The 15138-nt window shown below is 41.7% G+C and overlaps 1 long non-coding RNA gene across 1 annotated transcript; it reads right to left on the reverse strand.

Moving 5' to 3' along the window:
- Positions 1–6802, reverse strand: LOC141568798 (uncharacterized). Its single transcript, XR_012492001.1, has 3 exons — positions 6403–6802; positions 6158–6297; positions 1–1332 (listed from the first exon to the last, which is right to left on the reverse strand). It is a non-coding gene; the product is annotated as an uncharacterized LOC141568798 (long non-coding RNA).
- Between the last annotated feature and the right edge of the window lie 8336 nt (positions 6803–15138).

The following is a 15138-nucleotide window of genomic DNA, read 5'->3' on the forward strand; positions in this document are numbered from 1 at the left end:
ACCAAGGTATTGATTGTGACCTCCCACTAACTGCCCTCCCCCTAAGGTCTACCTGGTTCTCTTTACCTCCGTTTTGCTTCCCACCCTTGGCCCTGAGCATCTCTGTCATCTGGTCCCATTCCTAAGGTCTTGCTCAGAGAATTCAGGTCAGTAGACTATCTACCATTCAACAACAGCCTTGTACATGCACCGTCTCCAAAGCATCTGCTCTCAGAACATTCAATTCCAGGCGATACCCAACTTAAGAGTGAGTTCTATTTCAAAAGTTTATTTGTAAGACACTTGTTTAGCACTCACATTTGCCCCTTGGAATAATGTTCTTCATGCTGGTTAGTTTGGCCAGACCAGTCCAGGGGAGCCCATTTCACTTGTAGGATTTAGTGAAGCACCGGAACCACAGAATCTTCAGGAGTAATAATGGTATAAAATACAGTCACCATGGAGAGCAGTTCCCATGGGAATACCTTTTCAGACTTCCAACTGGGATTCCTTTAAGTGTCAGCAGTTAGACTAAGCATGCCCCCTACCTCCACATTCAAAGAAAAAACCCCACAACAATTTATTAAGGAATTACTAATCACAAGGCAGTGTTAACTCATTATGTGGGTTATGTGGCTTCATCCTCACAACCACTTAATTTGTGATGGAGCAGTGTGGGTACTGCTATTGTCCCCCTTTTATAGAAGAGGGAATGGAGACCTCAGAACTGCTCCAGTGACTTTGGACAGGGATTGTAATAAAATAAAGTCTGGTGAGTGGTAGGAAAGAAATGGGGATTCTAGAAGATTGAAAGGGTGGAAAGGGAATCAGAGATGGGGCAGCAGATGGAATGAAGATTGGGTCAGGGCTGGGAAGGTCGAGACCAGTGGCAGTGGGACAGTCTAAAGGAAGCTTGACTCAGTGTAGCATGTTTTTAGACATCATGTATTTTCTTTCCTTGTGATCCGTCTTTGGCAAAAGGACACTCGGAGCCTATAGTACAGTCCTTAAAAGCATGGAGAATTGCATCTGCCTGTGAGAAGGAAGCATGGCAATAAGTGGTTTTAGTTCTGGAGGTGCTCGAGGATGGTATTGTAGAGTCCCTGATGGTATTATAAAGTGGGAGCTTTTCACCACTCCCTGCACCTATGCTTATGACTGTGTAGTGCCCTCCCATCATGAGTAGAATGATTTGTCCTGTCCCCCGATTCTGAGCTCAATCACAGGACTTGCTTCAGCTGTCATCATGCAAAAGCCATGACTGAAGCCCAGGCTTGAGAGAGGTTTATCCTTTGGAGCTTGCTTTCTTGTGCACCTCTGCTGTAGCCATGAGAACACGTCCAGGCCTCCTTGCTGAGAATAAAAGACACATGGAGCAAAGTCAGGCTCCCAGCTGACCCAGAGGAACCCAGCCTACAGCCGAACCCCAGGCACATGAGTGAGGCCAGCCAAGATCAGCAGAGCCACCTGCACGGTATCAGCTGAAACTTGAAGACTTACGAAAAATGAGTTTATTTTCGTGTGCCCAGAAGTTAAAAAAAAAATTAAACTTCTGATTTTGAGATAATTATAGATTCACATACACTTGTAAGAAACAATGAGATATCTTGCATACCCTTCATACAGTTTTCCTCAGTGGTAACATCATTCAAAACTACAGCACAGGATCATAATCAGGGTATTGACATCGATAGAGTCAAGACGCAGAGTCTTTTCATCACCAAGGATCTCTCCTGGTGTCATTTTTTAGCCACAACTCCTTCCCTCCTGCTCCCACCCCCCATGGCAACTACTAATCTGTCATCTATTTCTATCGTTTTGTCATTTCAAGAATGTTAATAAATGAAATCATACCGTATGTAACCTTCTGGGATTGGATTTTTTTTCACTCAGCATAATTCTCTGGAGATTCCTCCATGTTCTTGGGTCTATTAATAGTTTGCTCCTTTTTTGTTGATGAATAGTATTCTCAGTATTGATGTACCACACTTTGTTTAACCATTCACCCATTAAAGGACATCTGGATTACTTCCAGCTTGGGGCCATTATGAATAAAGTTGCTACAAACGTTTGTGTAGAGGTTTTGTGCAAATATAACTCTTTATATCTGTGAAAGAAATGCCCAGGAGATTACTTGCTAGGTCATATGGCAGTTGCATATTTAGTTTTGAAAGAAACTGTCAAACTCTACCATTTTACATTCCTACCACCAACAGATGAGTGATCCAGTTTCTCTGCATCCCTGTCAGAATTTGGTGGTGTCACTCTTTTTTATTTAAGCCATTCTGGTAGGTAGGTAGTGATTTCTCATAGTGGTTTTAATTTGTATTTCACTAATGGCTGTTAATGTTGAAGATCTTTTCATGTGCTTATTTGTCATCTGTATGTCTTTGGTGAAACGTCTCTTTGTGTGCTTTGTCCATGTTCTAAATGGATTAATTGCTTTATAGCTGTTGAATTTGACTTTTGAGAGACACCACCAAAATAAAAGGCAGAGATCAAAGTGTGTGTGTGGAGGGGAGGAAGGTGCAGGAACTTATCAATTTGAAGAAAAAAAGAAATATTGTAAGGAAGAGGCAAAAAACTTAAAGAAAAATTATAAGTGTCTTTAGAGAGATGACAAGATATATATGAAACAAAAATGGATGCCATTAATAAAAAAAGGAAATATCAGAAAACAAGAAAGAACTCTTAGAAATTAAAATGATTAGAGCAGAAATAAAAATTCAACAGAAAGTTTGGGAGATGAATTTGAGGAATTCTTGTATAAAGCAGTTTTTATAAAAAAGACCAGAAACTAGGATACTGGGTTGGTTGGTTCCTTCTTTACAACCCTCCTTTTCTTTGTCCTCCTCCACTGTTGGGGGTGGGATACTAACTAAAAGTTCCTTTCCTAGACACTTCTGTAATCAGATTTGCCTTATGACACTTTTCCGGTCATAAGTTGAAGTCTGAAGGGGGTTTCTGGAAAGGCTTCAGCTTTCTGTTTCTTCCCCTTCCTCCTATTTCTGCCTTGAGTGTGGGTGTGATGGCGGGAGTGCAGAAATTATCCTGAGGTGATGTGTTAGAGGCCAAGAGAGTCCCAAAGATCTTTGCCTTGATATCCTTGAGCCTCTGAAATAATAGCAGTCCAACTACCTCTTGACTTCTTATGTGACAAAAGAAAACCCTAATTTAAGTCACTGTTTAATTGGATATTCTTTTCCTCCTGGGTGAATCACATTCCCTAACACAGAGAGAAAAGTTAAACTAGAATAGCTACTCAAGTGGTCCAATACTAAGCTACTAGATGTTTCAGAAAGAGAGAACAGAGATAATGGGTGGAAGAAGATTATTAAAGGAAAAATAGAAGAAAATATCCCAGAACTGAGCTTTCATATCTTGAAACAACACATTAGCCCAAGTCATTAAAAATCAACTGACATAGAATGGAAATACTTCCCAGTTGGCTTTCAGATAAATGGACCAGGAGTCAGGAAATTGGCTCTACTACAGTACAAGAATGTATAATAAAACAACAACAACATTGAATAGATATTCAAAAGTTTTGTCAATAAACAGTAAACAAAAATGTTACATTTTAGGAAGATGGAAACTTGTGGAAACATGGTAGTACCTAGGGTTTCCATTCAACACAGTGGTTTAAGTTTGGGCTGTTGGTTTCTACCTGGAAATTGCCATGTTTTGTTTTTAAAGTTGGTTATGTTGAAAGATTATGCACTCTGAAATCATACAGACATTGTTCTGACCCAGTGGTATTGTGCAGGCAATTTCCTTAACTTCTCTGTACCTATTTCCTTATCTGCATGGCTACTTTAGTGGGTATTGTGGGGACTAATGGAGATTCTGAATCTGAAACTCCTGGCACAGAGCTGGCATTTCTTAACTGTTAATTCCCTGTAATGATATTTTTGAAATTGATATTCTTTCTGCACATACACACCACAGCTTTCCATTCATCCCTTGTTTTAGTTCATAAGAGCCTGAGTTACCCTCAAGATTATCCAGTCTGTTGATTCCTAAACAGGGATTCCTCAGCCGTAGGGCCTAGGAAACTTGTAACTGGAGTCTGTGGTTTCAATATTAGTTTCAATATTCCAAAAGCCTACAGAAACCATACGCCACCAGGGATCAGGATAAGGAGGGATCGAGTGTGTTTGCTTCTGTCTGGGATGTAAACTCATTGCAGCAACACTGGTGTCTTCGTGATGATCAGAAGCTCTGGCAGATATTTGTACATTTGGCTACTAAAGATTGAAGAGTTACTAGTTACTTCTTTAGAGAAGTTGCATTTTGGTAGGCAACATCTTTTAAAACCATGGAATTTGTGGAGAAAATAGTGAAGAGGATAAAATCTGGGGCACTAAGTTCCACTAAGATTAAGTCCCTTGCCCAAGGTCACAAGGTGGGTAAGCAGCTACATCAAGACGAGACTGATCTCTCCTGATACCCAGCAATCAGCATGCCCCACTGCCCTCAGTGGCTCTCCAGACCATCTGTGGGGACAGAGCCCCAGAAAGTAGTTTCCAGGCTCTCGGCCTCACATAGACAGGTGCTGGCTCAGGTAGTAAATGGCCATCAACTGTGATTGCATGGCCATCAGCTGTAGCTAGTTGGCCGTCAGCTGTAACCAGTGAGCCAATGGCCACTGATATAAAACTGCTGTGGCTACGCTAGCAGGAAGAATGGGGGCTAGCAAGAAGATGGCGGCTGGGCTGGCAAGCGTGGATGGCGGTTTGCGGACAGTGTGGATCCAGCCTCCATTGAGAGTATAGTGCCGCCAGAGAGAATATAGTGGTATGACTCCCCTACCTATGGCTCCGTGGGTGTTCCTTTTTGGCCTCACCATGTCCTGCGTTCTTGTGTGGGGAGCGGGAGCAGAGACCCCCAAGGCCGCCCCACATGACAAATGGCGCAGCGAGCAGGGTATGATGTCGGCTGAAACTCTCCAGAATGTACTGGAGCAGTTTACACGTATAAAAGCTCAGCTTCGTAAGCAGAGCGCAGTGCCGGCCAAAACCTACCAAAGCATGGTGGAGCGGTTTGTTCGTGTGAGAGCCCTGGCTGTGTCCAGGAAGTCTGGCTGAGCCCTGAGATGCCCTAGCTGTGCCCAGGAAGTCGGGCTGTTCCCAGAGAGAGTGGCAGTGCCCTGAGAAACCCTGGCTGTGTCCGGGGAAACTAGTGGTACCCTAAGAAGTCCAGGAAGTCTGGTCGTGCCCAGAAGCACTGGTGGTGCCCTGAGAAACCCTGGCTGTGCCCAGAGAGCCTAGTTGTGTCCAGGATGTTGCGTTCACCTCCAGGCTCCTCGCACAGGTCCCCTCGCGGAAGACGCTTGTCGCATAGATAGTGAGGCGAAAGCCTGTAGGGGTGGAGTGTGGGGGCAGAGCCCCAGAAAGTAGTTTCCAGGCTCTCGGCCTCACATAGACAGGTGCTGGCTCAGGTAGTAAATGGCCATCAGCTGTGGCTAGTTGGCTGTCAGCTGTAATCAGTGAGCCAATGGCCACTAATATAACTGCTGTGGCTAGGCTAGCAGAGGAGAAGAATGGGGGCTAGCAAGAAGATGGTGGCTGGGCTGGCAAGTGTGGATGGCGGTTTGCGGACAGTGTGGATCCAGCCTCCATTGAGAGTATAGTGCCGCCAGAGAGAATATAGTGGTATGACTCCCCTACCTATGGCTCCGTGGGTGTTCCTTTTTGGCCTCACCATATCCTGCGTTCTTGTGTGGGGAGCGGGAGCAGAGACCCCCAAGGCCGCCCCACACGACAAATGGCGCAGCAAGCAGGGTCTCCCGCACGACACCATCTTTTCTTCCCACCACCTGTGTCCTTCACATCTATCAAATATTGTTTTGAAAACTTGAAACCCAGGATATTGTAGTGTCAAGGGTACCTCAACTCTCCTGTACGCTAGGACCCCAGGAATCACAGTAAGGGAGAAAGTATCCCTGACAATTTGTCATGTCATATAGGCATAGCCAGAAATTTCTCTCTTGCTTCCTTTTGTCAATTAGAGGAATTGGTACCTTAGAAGATTTTAAATGCTTGCTTACTTAAGAGAAAAAGAAAACTTTGCTGCTTGTTTATATTGTGTTTGGTGCTTGTGAGAAGACGGGAGATTTTCAAGCCAAAGCTGACATTCCCATAAGAAAGCAGACCAGGCATGAGAACTAAACGCTTACCTGTCTGGAAACTGGAGCCTTTGATAAACAAGAGAACCAGGAAGGGAACTGTTTTGGTAAGCAGTGGTCACCAGGTGGCGCTACACACACGCTGTCAAATCCGATCGTTTTTCCAAACCTGGGGAATTTTTCTTGATTTACTGAAGCAGGAAAAAAAAAAAAAAAAAAAATACAGGTAGGTTCAGTATTTCAGCTTGGAACAGTGGAACTGAATGAAGATGGTAAGAGGCCCCCAAAGAACTTACCCTCTTTAATTCTGTGGCAGAGAATCCACTAGTGTTCTTGAGCTTCATAGATTAAATGAGGAGCTGACGGACTTCTCCAGTGGAGACTCGGGAAGTGACGGCTCCAGCAGCAAGGAAAGTCTGGAGTTATTCCGAAGGTAAATGAACTCCAGGATTAGGGCTCCAGCCGTGGCTGTCGTTCAGCTGCACTCCTCCTTTACATCTGACTGTCTGACCCTCTGACCTTAAGGGGAAAGGCAATTTCCATTTCTATATGGGGAACTCATTTCCTTCTTGCTTCCTTTATTTTATTTTCCTCCCAGGAATTGTGCATTCCCAACCTGGTTGGGTCCTGGCAGGAGTGGATGGACTGGAGCAGTGAACCAGCAGTGCACTTTCTTCCTTCTCACCCTCTCCTGACTCTCCAGCCCCTTGCGTTCCCCTTTTCTCCCAATGCAAAAATGCTCGTGGTACATACGTGCCCACTGACATCATGGATTTTCCTGCCCGTCCTGATTGAAAAATCTCTTGAAAGTTTCCTTTCAAGGGGCCACTTTGTATGAAAAGGAGAAAATAAAGCCCCCAATGCTTCCTACCCTAAATCCTTTTCCTGGTCACACACACACACACACACACACACACACACACACACACACACACTCACACACCCACACACCCCTACACCTGCAATGCCCACCATCTGGCACATTCAATATCTGGCCAATGTGATGGCCTGTAGGCAAGCTCCCATGTCTCTGCTGATTAAGCAGCGACTCTGCAAGGTTCTGCTGCAGACACACCTAGACGCAGCTTGGCTGCAGTTTGGGAGGAATCAGCGTTCCAAAACAGTGGTTTTCACACCTTAGCACGCAACAGAATCACCTAGAGGGCTTGTTAAGACAGAGATTTCTGGGCCCCAATTCTAGAGTTTCTGGTCTGGGGTATGGCTGGAAGTTTTGTCTTTTTAACAAGTTGCCCTGTGAAGTGGATACTACTTGTCTGGGGACCAGGACCACACTCAAGAACGGCTATTTCTGAACCAAGAGCTGGTGGAGGAAAAGGAGCAGCAGGAGGAAGCCATGGCTGTATTTGGCTGGTCTCTTTCCCAGTGGGGAGTGTGTGCCAGGACTGCAGGGGCACTAAGAGGGCCTGACCTCCGGGGATGCTGCAAATCCTTGTCTCTTCTTTCTAGAGTAATGGTTCTGAAACTTGGCAGCACAATGGAATCACTTTGGGAGCTTTAAAAAAATCCCAATGACTGGCTCCCAGCTCCAGAGACCTTAATTTAATTGGTTTGAAAGGTGGTTGGGCATTGGGTCGTTTAAAAATTCCCCAGGTGTTTTGGATATGTAGTCCAGTTTGGAAAAAACACTGTTCTAGGCTCTCCTCTTACATCCAACCCTCAGTGGGTGGAAGTAGTAACCATCCATCCTCATATGCTTTCAGCTGTTTGTCACGTCTCCCTACCTCTGCCTACCCTCAGGCTGGAACACTCTTGCAGCTGTCTCTGACTACGGAACTCCTATGTATCCTTCAAAGCCAATTCAAATTATTTCTTCCATGGTGGAGACTCTCCTGGCTTTCTCTGACAGTTAGCTGCTTCTTTCTCTATCTCCTAAAGTACACCTACTTGAATTATAACCCTTTATTTTGCTATATTTGTGTTCATATTTTCCCTCCTCACTTGATGGTGTACCCGTCAGGGGGCTTAACAAACCTGATTGAAAGAATCCCATAGTTGTAGACAGGTTTAAAATGCAAAATGTTCTGGATAAGGAAGTTTATTTTAATTCTGTTTAGACAACTGAGTGCCTACTGTTCCTCTGACTCTGGTGGGTTCTTGGGAAGCAAAGCTGAGTGAGCCGTGGCCCCTGCCCTTGAGGAATTGCTTCTGAAGTTGGGCTCTCTGAGGCTAGTTGTGCTCTCATTAAATTCAACTTGGGAACCACTTTCAGAAAGACGATCAGGAGCACAGCCAACCCTGGACCGCCCTGTCACACCCTCCATGGCACGCACCACTCACAGGGTCAAGTGAGGTTTTTGGCGTATCTTTCATGAACTTGCCCTTGTCTAGCTCTCCATACATAAAATTCCTGACAATTTCATGCTTGGCTTGTTCCCTACACACATCGTGCTATTGCCAGCTCATACCTTTCAGTTCCTTAGATGCCCTTCTCACCCTTATTTGCTTGGCTAACAGCCATGGCCTGTGGGTCTTCCTTCTCTGTCCCCAGGTTGAGTGCCTTCTCTTTGTTCTCTCTTAGCATTTTATACATATCTCTATCTTTATGCTGAAATAATACTAATTGGTTTGTTAGGAACCTGGCACACAGTAAGTCCTCGTTAAGTGTGGAATTGAATCAATGCTTACATAGTGATTCTCAAAATTTATTCTGTGTAAGCACCATTCACATGAATTTGAAATAGGTGGGCATATTCTCCTGGGGGGATCAGGATACTGAAGGGGAGGGAGGCAGGGTATGGTCAGAAACACCCTTTACTTGCCATCCAGTTTCTAATATGTGTCTTATGTCCTGCTATCAGGTTGGGAGTTGTTGAATTACTATAGGCCAGGCAGTGTGCTAGGTGCTTTTTAAAATCATGGGCACAACAATCTTCACAAAAATCTTGCCTGGTAGTTATTATTATTCCCATATTACGGATGAGAAAACTAAGGTTAAGTGATTTCCCTAAAGCCACAGAGCTGGTGAGTAGCAGAGGGCTGCAAGGATCAAAGTCACACTACATTTTGACTTGTTTCTGTGCCTCTTTCCCCCACTAAACTGGGTATTTCTTGAAGGCAGCGATAGGTCTCAATAATTTTTGTATCCCTGGCACTTGATAACGAGCCTGATGTCAGAGGTGCTCAGTGAGTACTGAAATGAACTTAATTACACATATTGCATGAAACCCCAATTTTATTGATCTTTTGCTAATTATTAGAAACCTTGTCAATTTCTAATTTTACAGTCACCTACTTCCTAGGTCACGTGTTTGATTATAATTTTCCTTTCTTGATCTGCTATCTTTGTTCTCTTCTGCTGTCTTCTTATGCTATCCTTTCAGTGGACAGAGCTTTTCCCTTTTTTCTTCAGCAGGGCACACTCTTCCCAAGTGTTTGTAGATTTGAAAGCTTGTCTCCTGCCTTCCATGCATCTCAAACAACAACACTACAAACCAGCTCAACTTTCCGTCCTGTGGGGATACATCCCAAGCCAAGTTCATGTGGTTGTTCCATAAAACCATGAAAATGGTTCCCATTAGCTGAGCTCCACACCCCATCAGTGAGAGTGGCCCATGGCTGTATGTGCTCAGAAAAATCAGTGTGGGAAGTAGCATGGCTAATTAGAGCCTATTCTGTTAGAGTTTTCATATCCCCCAGTTTACGTTTCCACTTCCCTTATTATTACTTTCCTCCCCTCCATCCTGAAATACTGCCGCAACCTCATATCTATTATGAGGACAGCTGTACAACAGAATTCCACTTTCTCTTTCATTTTATTTTCACAACAGATCTGTAAGTTAGGTTGGGTCTAATTCTATCATCTTGCCATATGTTCTTGATTTTACCCATCTATTCTTTGTCCCTTTCCCTCTCTCTCCTATATCCTTTTGGATTAATAAAATATTTGTTAGTGTTTCATTTTATCTCTCCTATTGACTTTTTAGTTACAGCTCTTTGTTTTGTTTAAGTAGTTGCTGAAAATATGCACCTTTAGCTTATCAGTCTGACTTGAATTAATAAGGCTTCCTGTGAAATACAAGAAGAAACTTATACTATACTTTTATTGCATGTTTTACTTCTACATCTATTATAAATGCAAAAACACATTCTCATTATTTTTTCTTTAAACAGTCAATGTAAAAATATTTTTAAAATGAGGAAAAAAGTGTTTTTTTTTTGGTCTCCCCCCTATATTTACCATTTCCGGTACTCTTCTTTGTGTATTGTAGTTCTATGTTTCTATCTCGTATTTCCCTTTGGACTGAAGAACTCCCTTTAACATTTTTCATTGGGCAGTTTTGCTGGTGATAAATTCTTTCAGCTTGTGTTTATCTGACATGTCTTTCTTTATTTTGCCTTCATTTTTGGAAGATATTTCTGCTGGATATAGAATTCTAGGTTAATAGTCTTTTCTCTCTCAGAGCTTCAAAGATGTCATTCTACTATCTTCTGGATTGCATTGATTCTGACAAGAAGTCAGTGATAATTCTCATTAATGTTCCCCAGCAGTAAGATGATGATAATGATGATGATGATTTTGTCCCCAGGAAGCTTTTAAGATCTTCCCTTTATCTTTGTTTTTCAGCAATTTGACTATGATATGCTTAGATGTAGTTTCCTTTGTGTTTGTCTTGCTTAAGATACATTGAGATTCTTGGATCTGTGGATTGGTATTTTTCACCTCATTTGGAAGTCATTGTTGTTGTTGTTATTATTATTATTATTATTGTTTGAAATAGTTCTTCTACCCCAAATCCTCTCTGCTTTCCTTCTGAGACTTCAGGTATATACATGTTAGACTGGTTAATATTTTCCCACATGTAATTTAAGATCTGTCTTTTTTCCAGTCCTTTTTTCTCTATGTGCTTCAATTCGAATACTTTCTATTATTCTGTCTTCAAGTTTACTGATCTTTTCTTTTTCAGTGTCCAATTGGCCCATCCTATAAATTATTACAGTTACTGTATATTTTTGAGTTCTGTAGTTCCTATTTGGTTTTATTCCACAGTTTCTATTCTCTGATAAGATTATCCATCTATTCATTCCTTATGTCTATTCTTTCCTTTATTTGGAAAAAATATGTTTCCAAATTCTTGAACATATTTATCTTAGTCGTTGTAAAGCCCTTGTCTGCTAATTCCTTCTGTGTCACCTCTGGGACTCTTTCTATTGTTTCCTCCTTATTACATGTCATAATTTCGTTTATTATATGCCATACCTTGTGGATTTTATTGTATTCCTTTCAGGAGTGTTGGATTTGTTTTGGCAGGCAGCTGATTATTCATAGGTCAGCTTGATACTGCTGAGTGTTGGCCTTTGGCTTCGTTATGGTGGAGCCAGTGTAGTCCCTCTCCAGGGCCAGGTGACCCAACTCTTAAGGTGTGGCCTTTCCTGGATCTCAACTAAATGTCCAGAGTATTCTTGAAACTCTTCCCATTATGGCCACTGAGGACATCAGTGTCTCCCCCACTGTGGAACCTCTGGAATTTCTGTTCAAGACACAGTTCCCCAGCACCTATTCTCGCCTAGGCCTTGGCATTTTAACCTGAGTACATGCAGCTTAATTTGCAGTTAGACTCAGGTGGTCCCTGTGCAGATATCTGGATTTCTTCTCTATGCAGCTCCTTCCTCTCTAGTGCCTTGCCCTGCTAACTTCAGCTCCTTGGTCAGCCCTTACTTTTGGTCTGCTTTTCTTCCTGCCTTGGTTTGGGTTCTACTTCCCTGTGCTGTGGTTTGGAAAGCCCCCGGGCAAAAGGCCAGCGGTAACGTGGATTTCACCTCTTCTGTTTTTCTTCTCTCGAAGTTCCCATCTCTGCAGTATCTGTAGTTTATTATCAGAAAACTTTTGTTTTATGTATTTTGTCCAGGTGTATTGTTGTTTATGGTGGGAGGGTAAACCTGATATCCCTTACTCTGTCATGGCTATACCACAAGTTGCTCTGTAGACATTATTAATCTATTTTATAGTCAAGGGACCTGAGTGAGGCTGAGTTCATAAGCACCTCTTTGCTCAAAACCACATCAGAATCAGCTGAGTAAGGGCGGGGATGCAGATTAAAGCCCATGTCCATCTGGTTCTAGAGCAGGGCTCTTGATATCTCTTCCCCTTTTTCCTTCTCACTTTCCCTTTCCATTTTGTTCCTCTGCAGAGAGACTATACAGCAATCTTTTGTTTACCTTCACATCTTCAATTCTATCATATTTCACATTGGCTCTCATTTTCTTGGTTGTGACCTTTGTTTTACCTTATTTGCAAATCCCATATTTTAAATACACACCCTTCTCTTTCTGCTTCTACTTATGTCACAATATCTAGCCATGTTTCTTATTTATTCTTATATTTTTTCAGTATCAAGCACTGTGCTTGGCACATTGACATATTTTTATAAATGTTGACTGAACCAAAAAAGAAATGGGTTTCATTTCATTTATCTTTTTACCCTTTTCCCTACATACTATTGAAAACAGGTGCACGAGGAGGCCAAGGGGAGGAGCTAAAGTCCCTACGAGTCAGAAGGAGGTGGCTGCTTCTCCACACACAGCTTGAACATGATTCTCTTCGGATATGGGTTTTTGGCTGATAATTCATGCATTTCTTTATTACTCTTAGCATACTAGAATTAGACCACTGCTTTTTCTCCTCTTTCTATACCTTTCTTCTCCTGGAAACAATTTCATAAAGATCTTGTTTATTATCCATTTCAATCATGTCACTGAAAATCTATCTGCTTCATTTTACCATTACTCTTTTTTCCTTACATTTCTAGCACACTCTAGAATTTGGTAGGCAATGTCTTTATTTTTGCTGTATGTTTTTTTCCTCATCTCCTTCTCTGTACAAACTCCTAGAGAAACTTCTCTTTGGTACTTTAAATTTCATCATTTCTATCCCAATTTCTTCATCCTGGTCTCTCTGACTATTGCTTCTACTTGAGGGGCTCTGGTTTTCTCTTTAAAACCTTTGATTTCAGGGCCACTTTCCTTGAGAACTTCCTCATATCATTTTCTAACATGCCCACCACTGCCAGCTGGGGAAGATCAGAGGGTTGCCCTCCCCTTGATCTCTCTCCCTTTGTTTTTAATCTCTCCTTGTTCCATCAGGAATTTACCCCTTTCTTTATACCTCTGCCAAAGTTCTAGTTTTTTTTATTTTTTTTATTATCAGTTTCAGGTATACAAAACAATGTAATAGTTAGACATTTATCATTTATACCCCTCACAAAGTGATAACCCCCTCCCTCAATCTACTGGCCCTCTGACATCACATATAGCCGTTACATTTCCACTCTCTCTATTCCTAATGCTGTACTCCACTTCTTGTGACTATATATATATATATATATATATATATATATATATATATAAAATTTATATAAATAAAATTTACAAAAGTTGACTGAACTAACATATATACAATTATAGTTAACATTCATTATTGTTCAGCTTCAGCTTCAGGTGTACACTGCAGTGATCAGGCATCTACATCATCCCTGAGGTGGTCTCCCTAATGAGACAAGTGTCCATCACTTGTCTTTCAAAGTTTCAAGTTCTACAAAATCTTTCAAAGTTCTAGTTTTTGAGAAGTGAATTTTGGCTGTTACTTTCATAAATAAAAATGGGAGCATCATTCATGTTACACGTCACAACTTGTATTCGTTTTCTGTGCATAAATAACGTCATCACTTCTGGTTCAGTATCCATTTTGGTAATCATGTAGCCAACTGTTGGCTTGCGTGTTTAAATAAACATCTTTCAGTCCTATGCTCTTACAATCGGGTTATTTGGTTTGTTGGGCACTTAGATCTATTTTATTATTTCCTCAAGAATCAGTGGAAATCTTTCTTTTCTCCCCCTACCCATACTCTGCTCATGGTGTTTAGGAAATGAGTCATATTTTAATGTATAGCATTTAAAAAAAAAATTCTTTGGGGGTTATAAGAATTTCTTTTGGGGGCATATGTATATCCATGAAGTGGATTGTATTGCTTCTTCAATTCATAAGCATCATTATGAATCATCAGATCCAGATCCCATAAATTTTAGGAAAGTTCCCATTATAAGCTGCAAGTAAAAATCTAATGCTTTTGAAATTTTCTGGTAAAGAAATCCACAAATCCAGTTTTCCTCCATGTTCTCGGTAAATAATCTGCTCCACACAGGTAATATCCAGAGGACTTCCTGTACAAACTTAGGTCCAGTTTATTTTTCCCTAGACTCCTGTAAGTGATAACTCTTTCCTTCTTTTCAGTGGTAAATTAATGCTTCTACTTGGAATGATTCTCTGTCCTCTTTTTGTGAATTTAATTTGTCTTTGAAGATTTCCTTTAAATTTCTTTTCCTTTGTCTTCTTTTTTCTGGACTTGGGATCTATCCACAGTGAGTTGGTCAGTCTTCTCTCTCTCTGTTACTTTCAATAGTTATTCCTTCTTCTCTGTTTCCTCTTTCTCGTACTTCATAGAACTTTCCCTCTGGAGTCGGGCTTATCTACTTAGGTACCTTTTCTCATGAGAAGCTCTCTTCTCCTAGATATCATCTCAGGGCACTGATCACCACACTGGCTTCTTTCTTTGTTTTCATTTTATTTCCCACCACCAGCTAAAATCAATCTTTATTTCCCCCAACCCTCTGAATCTCTACAAACCCCCTTTCCCTTCCCTGCCAGTCTTAGGTAGGCTTCCTTGAGTCCATTTGGGCTGGTCCTCCCAGCTCATCTTTCACTTTGCACCTTTGAAGCCAGGCCAGCTGATTCAGCCTTCATGTTTTTATGAACTACTCTTGGGCAGTCTGCCTCCTTTCTTTAAAAAAGGCCACACCCTTGATAGTTATGGTTTTGTTCTCTTCACCTGAATGTTTGACTTCAGATTATACTCAAATGATTTCTTGAGCTTCATCTTTTGCAGGTTTTTATCCTTTACAAAAAGCCTAGGACAATATCTCAAACTTTTATGGTAACAGTCCAATTTCATATTTCCCCAGTCTGAATTCCATAGTGGTCAGCCATTTTTCGCTCTACCAAGATGGTCAATACCTCT

Source organism: Rhinolophus sinicus, linkage group LG02 (assembly GCF_036562045.2).
Source record: "Rhinolophus sinicus isolate RSC01 linkage group LG02, ASM3656204v1, whole genome shotgun sequence".
Classification (NCBI taxonomy): domain Eukaryota; kingdom Metazoa; phylum Chordata; class Mammalia; order Chiroptera; family Rhinolophidae; genus Rhinolophus; species Rhinolophus sinicus.